The following is a 10,790-nucleotide window of genomic DNA, read 5'->3' as shown; positions in this document are numbered from 1 at the left end:
CCCAAACAGTAATCGAACGCGCCACTACGTGTGGACGGGCCGTTACGTTCTTGTATTTATTTAAAATTGGGACAGCCTCTCGGCGGAAGTGACGCAAGTGGTCAACGAACGCAGCCTCCGAAGGAAACGGCCGCTGAACTGAGACACGCCTACTGAGCAGTAGAGTTTGTTTCTGTTATTTCATTGGACTATTTAATTATCGCGGGAGCAGCCACTTTTTGCAGGTTAACGGCTCGGTGCGCGGCCAAGTCTATCTCAAGTCTGCCTGCCACGGACCACGGAGCTGTGTGCACATGAGCGGAGGATCACATCTGTAGCACTGGTAAGCTAACCGTTTATTTTCTTCAACACGGTGTGTTGCAAGGGCGCCGGAAGCGGGGGGGGCCATTGGCCCCCCCACTTTACGGCCCTGCCCCACATTTTCGCAGCAGCGGATGCCGCGGAACACTGTACACATCCCGTTTCAATAATTCCCCTCTACTCTAAAGTCGCATCTAAAAAGAACGCCATCTGATCTAGCTGTGTATATTTTGTTATTTTTGATTGTTATATTCAATCTCATTAGCTACAGTCATTTTTGAAGCTTGTAAAGGGAAGAACACAGCTCGCCTCTCACTCGCCACTCTGCTCTTCCACAGCACCGCTTCCCCTCCCTCCGCTGACATTATGAATGTAAGGCATATAGTAATCATAGATAACACCGCAGGGTCCGTTACAGTTTGTTTTCATCTGATTTCAAATAAACAAAGTCTTGGCTTTCAGAATGTTAAACTTGTTTCGGCAAATTCAGATGATAAATACAACTTTGAAGCTTTTAACGGCATAATTACAAGCGGAGAACGGAGTAACTTGACGTCACAGCAAGCATAACAACAGCCGGTGTTTCTCCTGAGAGTTTTCCCCGGGAAACAAACGCAAAAATACACCAACACACACGTATACACACACACACACACACACACACACACACACACACACACACACACAAACACACACACACACACACACACACACTCGTGAGCTTCCCCCAGACCAGTAATCCAAACGAAAATATCTTCCCTCCGTACTATTGATCATTTGCTCCGCTAATAATCAATCAGATCGATCCAGAGAAGAGGAAACTTTAAAGGCCTTTTTCTCAAAATGATGACTCGGTGACAGTCATTATATAATGTGACATATTTTGCTTAATATAGTACAAAAACAATCCTGATATCATTAGAAAGCTAGGAATCTCCTCTTTCCAACAGTGTATACCACTCAAAATGTGTCTTCGGATCAATGCGACTGACTTCGATGGAGCAGCAGGTCACTTTGCATTAGGTAAAATACAGCAGGCAGACATAACAGGAAGAATATGTACATTTTAATCCAATCAAATAGGACATTGTCACACCATTCAAATGTATCCATGTACATTACAACCAATTACAAAGCTTAGATGTGTTTATTTTTTACGTTGTTTACGTTATGTGTTACGTTGTTCAGTGTGTGTCAGCCGTTAACCTAGATAGATAAACTTGCAAACATGTCAGAAGAACCGGCGCATAAGAAAACAAAATACAGTCAAACTAAGCTGACATTCAACAACTTGAATGTCACATCCCTGACATCCACAACTCCGGAGCCTGGTCCTTCAACCATAGAACCAGCGCAGCCAGATGAACCCCAGCAGCAGCTCTGCGGCCGCAGAGGCTGTCAAAACCCGCCGCCGCCGGCATCGTTGAACCGAAACAGGCTGGTTCCGACTGCATGGAGGTTTGTTGTCGGGACATTGTGAAAGGTACTTCAATGCAGAATGGTACAAAAACAGAGAGTGGTTAATTATTTGCAAAACCACTAAACGAGCCTTCTGTGAAATATGCAGATGTGCTGCTGTCAAACGGCTTGTAACTTTCTCCAAATGTGGAGATGACAGCTTTGTAAATACCGAGTTAATAACTGGAACTTTTCACAGAGCTTACTTCAGTCAAACACCAGTCAACATTCAGCTTGTCAAACAAGAGCTTAGCAGGAAAAAAGAAGAGATGGAATGAGCAACTGCGCTGTCATATGTGTGGGCTGGTCTGTATAGTTTAATGTACAGGAAAGGAGTGAGCAGAGGGTCGAGTTGTCCATTCTTGTTCTGTTTTCTCTGACTATCTTCCTCCTGAAGACCCTCTCAGACTTTCATTTGCTCGCGCTACTAAAGAGACAAGTTACCATGGAAACCAAACAATGGTGTAGCTGTATTGAAGTCCGAGTGGAAACAGTAACATTTGGTGCGTTATGTTAGAATGAAACAAATCAGATTTAGTCAGAAATCAGGAGAAATGCGGGATAAATATGACCCCGGGAGGAAAACGGGAGTCTCCCGCGAAAATCGGGAGGGTTGGCAAGTAGGCTATGTCACATACACACGCACTTTTTGGCCCCCCCACTTCTGAAATGAATCCGGCGCCGCTGGTTGTCAGGACAATACTAACTTCTGTTTGTGATTGAGTGCATTTTGCAGCAAAACGCTACAGACGAGGGGTTATGTTCTGCATTGCATAGGAACCCCAGTGTTTTTCAAATGTGTTGGCGCAAACTGCAAGCAAACAGCGGTGTGTTGTCAGGACAATACTAGCTTCTGTTTGTGATTTATTGCATTTTGCAGTCATAGTTATAACGTCTACTGACCGGGAGTTAATTTAAATAGTCTGGTAACGTTATTGAAGTATCATGCTAAAAGCTGAACTCTTTATTTTCGTTTAATTCATGCTGTTGTGAAGCGGGGGGTTTGAAGCTACATCTGAGCGGGTTCAAACTTAACGGGCAGTCGTGTTAACGTGCTAAAAATGATTACCTGCCGTTTTTGCAGCAAAACGCTACAGACTTTGAAGGGTTATGTGCTGCATTGTAGAGTGCATAGGAACGAACCCCAGTGTTTTTTCAAATGTGTTGGCACGAACTGCAAGCGAACATTTTGTACTTACACAGCTTTTAAAGCTCACTTTTATCGGATTCACAATGTGCCTGCAGCCACTGCTAGAGCCATTGTTACAGATTTGAAATGTGCAATTTCGTTATGTGCGCGCCAATTTCAAACAGTGAAAGAACTTATATCCCACTTAAAAGATCATATAGTGGAGGGACGACCTGTGTTATGTCCAGTAACTGGTTGTACAAATAATTTCACTGTGAAATCGTCATTTACTGCTCATATGTCCAGAAAACACAGAGCATGTTCTGTTGATAGCATAAGTGACATGTACAGGGAAGCCATTTCTCCGTGTTCTGCACAGGAAGATGCTTCCCAGAGCCCAAATGATGCAACAACAAATGAAAGCACTGATTTGCCACAGCATTTCAATGAGACATATCTTAGGAATGTATGCTTATTCTACTTAAAATTGCAAGGGCAGCTCCTTCTTCCAGCTTCAACAATACAGACCATTGTCGAAGAGATGCAAAATGTGCATGAGTTGGGACAGGATTACATTTTAAGTAAACTACGTTCACTTTTAAAAGATGACATGTCTCTAACTGATGATGCTATGCTAAAATCTGTGATTGTGTGAAGGATTCCGATCTGTTCTCAGTCTGTCACCAGGGACCACTGAGAACAACATATTCAAGAGCTCAGACATTCAAAAGATGTTCAAATACATAGAGCCTAAAAAAGTAACATTAGGAAATGATGAAAATATGACACAAAGGTTTGCTTACTACATACCTGTGAAACAGTAAGCTTATTAGAATCAGAATTTTGGGAAGAATTCAATGTCACAGCAGTCATGTGAAACAGACTCAGATGTTTTTGGTGACATAAGTGATGGCCACAACCAGAGCCATATAATAGAAGAGTTATGACAACGGAAAGTCCAAAAACGGTTATCGTCACGTGGTTCATGTAGACGAGGATCGTTCCCCGGAAGTTCATGGCGGGCAATGTGAATGCACTGATAACAGGAGATAGAACTACGATTTTTGGTAATTATTAGTGAAATAAAGGTTTTGATTTGCAATATTTATACAACAAATCGATATGTGTATGTATTACATCAATATGTTTTAAAAAATAAAATAGAATTTGCTAATATTAAGTGATAATATTAGGATTAGTGTGAACAACTAGTTTACATGTTAGGCTAACAGTGCCTTGGTTAAAGAGCCTGTTGCTGTTTATTTATATGCTTTGAATTCTTTAAAACCAATATTATCTTCTTAAACTTGTATGGTAGTCAGGAGCATCACTTTCTAATGTGTATTGATATATTTAGAGGAGGGGATCTAAAGTAATGCTTTAAAATTCAGATTAGATTAATGTCTACCATTTTCTTAAATTCATGGTAGTTTCAGTAATCCCATGGTAATTGAGGGACACAAGGTTATCTAAAGGACTAATGTCATCTTTATGGGCTTTCAGAAAGGACAGGAGACCGACAGGTGACTATCAAGGACTAGCAGCAGCAGCATGATGATGATGTTAAATGTGTTGTTTTAGGAACATCCATTGTAAATACATGGAATTCAATAAAACATGAATAGCATATCATGCAGTTTGTCTGTGCCTTTTCCTCCTTGTTGTCCTGGTTTGCTGTGCTGCCTCAGTCGCCACCAATGGTTGCTGTGCTGCCTGGGGATGCTCAAATCGCTCAGAGAAAGGAGTACGAATGTACAGCTTCCCCCACTGACACAGAGCGGAGGAAGCAGGAGCAATTTCACGACCAACAGCAAAAAAATATGTGATTTATATACAAAACACTGCATTTGCACTTTTTCACAAAACGAAAACCACACCCATTGGGAAAGCTTAATGTTTTGTTTAATACAAAAACAGGGAAAGGCTTGAAAAACACTGAGAGTTGAGACTCAGGGTGCAGGGTGAGGGTCTCAGTGCAGGTATTCAGGCTCCATTGAATCCCCCCTCTGGTTCTTGTGCTGAAAGAGGGAGTAACAGACAGGAGAAAGGGTTATATACACACCTATATAGCACACCTATTGGATGGGAAATTGCCTTGGGGAGATAAGGTGTGGTCTTTGTTCCCAACTGAAGTTATGGAAACTTTATTATTTGTGAGTTTAACAAAGTATGACAAAATGGCATTAGTAACATATGTGATATGAATTTCTATAAAGTTGTCTCACATTCTTGGTCATATTGTATATACAGTATGTAATGAGTATAACATGTCCAGTAAGTATAAAGTGTTTCCTAATACTGTGTATTCAACCACTATGGAATATGTATGTGGGCAGACAAAACTGAGTTGTTCTGTGTGTGAAGTAACCTCAAGTCACTCCGCAGGCACATTTTGATGCAGACCAGTTTGTCAAGACAAAAAAGGGCAAGGGCTGAGAGCAGAGGCTATACCCACCATCTTCGTGCATCGCCTGTGGTTCAAAAAGAGAAGGGCCCCTGCACCACGATTCACCCCGGGACCTATATCTACAAAGCCCATAGCTCATGATCACAGCGATAGTGTGAAAGGTGACACAGGTATAATAAGTATGAACTCTTAGTAACAAAAGTAATATTTCTTATTTTTAAGTGGTATAATATTTTAATGTTCGAACATTTACAGTGCCATGTCTTCTACTTACATTAGTCTCAAAGATTGAGGGAAGAAGGGAAGGGATCACTGCCCTCCACCTGCCAGAGGAGCGCAAACAACAAAAACAAGCAAGGTGTCCCGTCATGTACCTGGAAGTTTGGGTTGACAAAATGGAGTAAGAGAGGGACTCGAAAAACCTTGGTGGCTGTCTACTCATGTTGTTACAGTTGTCTTGGTTACAGCTCTCAAGTTTTTTTTGTGCCATTTCCACATCTTTAGAAAATATGAAAAAATTGAAGTGAAATCAACCTCTTCTCTGGAGAACAAACTTCGATTTCTCTGTCTTGTGAGTTTGCAGTCTTGCTCCTCCACCTGTAACATCACTGCCCCTCCACCTGCCATACAGTAGGTTACTAACAAGATTACTTATATAATACAGTGATATAATACATGTTTAGTATGCTTACTTATATAAAACAGTAGTATTAAACTTACCTTGTGTGTTCACTCTCACTTAAGTTCCTCTCCCTTTGCCATCAATCCCAAATCAGCTGAGCTGCAACATTATACACACAGGTAATAATCAACATAATCACAAGGGACACAACTATGGCTCTGCTAAAACACTCACTCTTACACGCACCAAAGTTATATTTATCTAATATTAAACTCCCTCCACCCCCCGCATACAATCCCGTTTAGAAGCCCCTCTTCTCTAATTCAAACAACGTTGGACAAATGACATTAAGAGAACGGAATTTACAATTAAAAGGCTGTTCAACGTGTGTTGCTAACGTTGCTTCGGTATCCTAGCTTGATCTGTGTATCTGTAAACGTTCCCTAAATCTACTAATTTAGGATAATCCACTGACATCCTTTAATACACATGTTTCAATGAATCAGATGTACTGATAATATCCGCAATATAAATCTTTAAACTTCTTCTTACCTTTAAAAGTCCGTCACGAACGGTCTATTATGCTGCAACTCCACAGCTCTGCTAGCCTTGGCGCTAACTTCCGGGGAACGATTGAGAGGCTCCACGATCCGCCATTGCTGTAAAAAGTGGTCCATTGGAGGTGAACGGAGATGTCATAAACTCTTCTATTATATGGCTCTGGCCACAACTTTAAGTCCACCAGTTCCTCATTGAAAATCCAGGATGCCTGAAGCTAATTCTGTACCAGGATGCTTTTGAAATTGTCAACCCCCTTGGCTCTGCTAGGAAAAAACACAAAGTTGTTGCAGTGTATCTTTCTGTGGCAAATCTACCTGCTCATGTGCGCTCTAATACTGATCACATGTCCTGGTTTTATTGTAGTGGGGGAGAATGACCTAAAACAATTTGGATTTGCTAAGGTGTTCTCAGAGATGTTAATGGATTTAAAAGATTTGGAGGAAAATGGAATAGTTACACAGGTGGAGACATGGTCAAAGGGGGCTTCTTGTACTGCATTGCGGGGTGATACTTGGGTTCACACGGTATTGGTGGGTTCACTGAAAACTTATAGTCGTTCTAAGTACTTTTGCAGGTACTGTGAAATCACACAAGTGAGTTTAAGAGTGATGATCCAAATGTATGTGGACCACAGCGCACACCCGAAGGTTACGATTCTGCTGTTGCTGATCTACAAGTTGAAGACAGTCAACACATCAAAGGCATAAAGGCAAACTCTGTCTTCAATGCTCTGACCATCTTTTCATGTTTGCAAGCCAGGTCTCCCACCTTGTTTAGGCCAGGACATATTTGAGGGTGTCTTATCCTACGATGTTGCACTGTACTTAAAGTATTTTATTAAGAAAAATAAATGGTTTACATATTCACTTTTGAAACCGGCGCATAAAACAGTTCAAGTACAAGGGGATCTGATGCTCTCACTAAGCCCTGTGCTGTCAACTCTGACGTATTCAAGCTCTCAGGTCAAGCCATTCAGAACTGGAATTTGTTAAGAATTGCTGCCTATATTAATTGGTGACAAAGTGCAAAATCCAGAAGATGATGTGTGGCAGTTGACTCTCCAGCTTAAAGATATTGTGATCTGATTTTGTGCACAAACATTTTCGTTTGTCACAGGTAGCCTATCTTGACATTACAATCCAAGAATATTTGGAAACAAGGACGTGTTTCTTTCCTGAGAGTCCACTAAACCAAAGCACCATTTTATGAGACACTATCCGGCCACTCATCTTGTAAATTTGGCCCCCTTGATTAGAGTATGGACAATGCATTTTGAAAGTAAACACAGCTACTTCAAGAGATGTGCCAGGCATTTGAAAAACTTTAAAAAACATCTGCCTAACTTTATCCGAAAGACATCAGATGTTTCAGGCATATCTTTCAGCTGGGCCAGGATGCAGTCAACTTCTGCAAGTCAAAGACAGTTGTTACTTTTTACTCCCAGTCTTTACAGTGATTCAATCAAACATGCAGTGAGAGAGTTTGGCTTTTCAGAAAACACTACTAGTGTTTCCACAGACATACAGTATAAAGGTACATCATATAAAAAAGGGCTTTTCCTTGTGTCAAAAATGACGAGTCCATGGAGTTCGGCGGAGAATTATTGTTAATTCAAAATGATTCAGGTGTGTATTTTGTGATGGATATACATAAAGCTGACTATCATTCTGAATACCACCTGTACTCTGTGACAAAACAGAATGCAAGGTTGCAATGTGTTAACATTAACGACTTGGTAGATTTGTATCCATTACCATCATACATTGTTAACGGGCACCAAGTCATCCCGCTGAAACACAGTGTTGTCAAAATAAACACGATATTGGCTACTGTGGTGTTGAAACCATTCTAACAATGCACATGTATGCTAAGGGAAAATGATAAAATACTATTTGAAAAATATTAAGCAGTTTTTGTTCTGCAATATACAGAAATAAAAAGTATACATCCTCAATCACACCCTATACTCAAATTAGAGGTTCCTCTTATCTGTATATAATGTATGAATAGTATTACTTGACTAAATGTCTAATTATCTTTGTCTTTCATTTGTAATTTTGAAAACCGAAAAGTGTCGTTCTTCCATGATTCCAGAGATGACAGACATGGAGCAAACATTTATACGCAGTGCCATCACTGAGGTCTTGCATGACCTTCCAGAGATGACAAAGGATATTCTGGAAGAGACTTTATAATCCCTTGGGGTGGAGACCGATGAGGATTTCCAGTTTGTTAAGGAAGCAGATTTGCTGTCAGCTTTGAGGCCAATTCAAGCCAGAAAAGTCCTTGCTGCTTGGAAGCTGAGATGTATGTATAATTGTGACTATTGTAGTACAGGATGCAACCAGTGGCCGACAGTGGCGCTGCGTAAAAGATCAATCAGAAATATAGAACATTAAAAACGGGTGTTCCCTCATAACTCTTTTTGTTTGTATGTGTGTGTTTTGCAAGGCCAGACTCCTGAATCCAGCAGCTCATCTGTTTGTGTCTCAGGCCCAGGACCTTCTGCATCCTTGCCGTCCTATTCACCCAGAAGTTCATCCTCAACCTCTTCCAACAGCTGCAAAAGCCCTGATATAGACTGGATGGATAGCTTTGTGATACCGTGGGATAAGTTCCCAGAGGAACTGATGCATGAACACTGGAGAGAGGAAAACTAACCTAGTCCACAAATGAGAAGAGAGATGGTACGGATTCTGGTGTGTGAAATGAAGCGAAAAAGTACTTGCTTAAGTAAAAGACACACTATTGAAGTTGCAAAAAAGATAGTGGCAAAGTATCCTACGTCTCTTCAAGACATAATAGAGGGAGACGTGATCGGGGCCAGGGTATCACTCTCTGGTCAAGAGATAGAGTCAAAATAGGAATAGAGAATGTGAAGCGATCCACGACCCCAAAAATAAGAAGACGAAGAATCGCACAGACGAGTCAGACACAGGTGAAGTCCCTCCAGAACAGAGAGCAGCAATCCAGGACACTTATGGGTGCATTAAATGGGATTTAAAATTCCTGCCCCTTGGAGAGACCGAAGAGAGCCGCAGGAGAAAAAGGAAAAACTGAGGGTGATTGTCTAAGCCAAACTGATGCAAATCCAGAGGAGGTCAAACTTCTAATGAAGTTCAACGTTCTACACGCAGCCGTAAACAAGTCAACCAGGGAAAAATAGTAAATCCCTCCTGCAAGAGTGGCCGTTTTTTTTGGTTCGACGAGCCTTGGCATGGCAGTCCACTTCAAGGAACTCCACAGGAAGTGAGCTTTTAATGAAACTTTCCCACGGATTTGGATCTGCAAGGGAGGAAACGGCACTCCTGAACTACATGAATATGTTCGCTGTGTACAAGAGGCAAAAGGTTGCTACATGCTGTAACCAAGTTTGTTTAAAGTGATGAGAGGAGGAGCTAAGTGCGTTGTTCTGGAAGACGTCAAGGACATGGTGTGCTGCTTCTACTGTCCTACTTTGATGAGGAAGGAAGACAACGATTGTTCTGTTATGTGGAGGACACATGCCTGGCCAGAGGAAGTACAGATGGACCAAGTTCAGTTGACTCCCACCATTGTTGGTGTGTCGGTAAGTAAAACGTTCAACTCTACTTTTTTCTGTTCTTTCTGCCACCTTCTTTCTCTCTTTTCTGTCTAATTTGAGACGTTTATGTTGCACAATGTTTTTTGTTACTGTAGCTCAGTACAGGGATAGGTTTGGATGCTTATGGATACTTATCCATAGTCAGTGTATTGCTTACATGTCTTTGGAGGAACAGGCAGGAGTACGGGTACGTATCAATCAATCAATGTTTATTTATATAGCCCAATATCACAAATGTTACATTTGTCTCAGTGGACGTTACAGTTTGTACAAAATATCAGTATGACAATACGACACCCTCTGTCCTTAGACCCTCACATCGTACAAGGAAAAACTTCCGAAGAAAACCCACAGTTTAAAGGGAAAAATGGGAGAAACCTCAGGGAGAGCAACAGAGGAGGGATCCCTCTCCCAGGACGGACAGACGTGCAATAGATGCCGTGTGTGTAAATTGAAAAGATAATACATTTGCAACATAGGTAGTCCAAATGTTTGGAAATGCATGTGTGTATAATAGGAAGATGAATCCACGAGGATATCCATCCAGGACCTATGATCCAGGACCACAGCCATGACTCAAGATCCAGGACAGAGAAGCGCAGGATCATCCATGACTCCGGATCCCGGCGTATATAGCCACCAAAAAGAAAGACATTTGGGGAAGCTTGGTTAATCGGAACATGAGAGTACACAGGTATAGACAGAGAGAAGGAAGAAGTAAGATGTCCCC

The sequence above is a fragment of the Gymnodraco acuticeps genome, unplaced genomic scaffold, assembly GCF_902827175.1.
Source record: "Gymnodraco acuticeps unplaced genomic scaffold, fGymAcu1.1, whole genome shotgun sequence".
Taxonomy (NCBI): domain Eukaryota; kingdom Metazoa; phylum Chordata; class Actinopteri; order Perciformes; family Bathydraconidae; genus Gymnodraco; species Gymnodraco acuticeps.
This window is presented reverse-complemented; position numbering follows the sequence as displayed.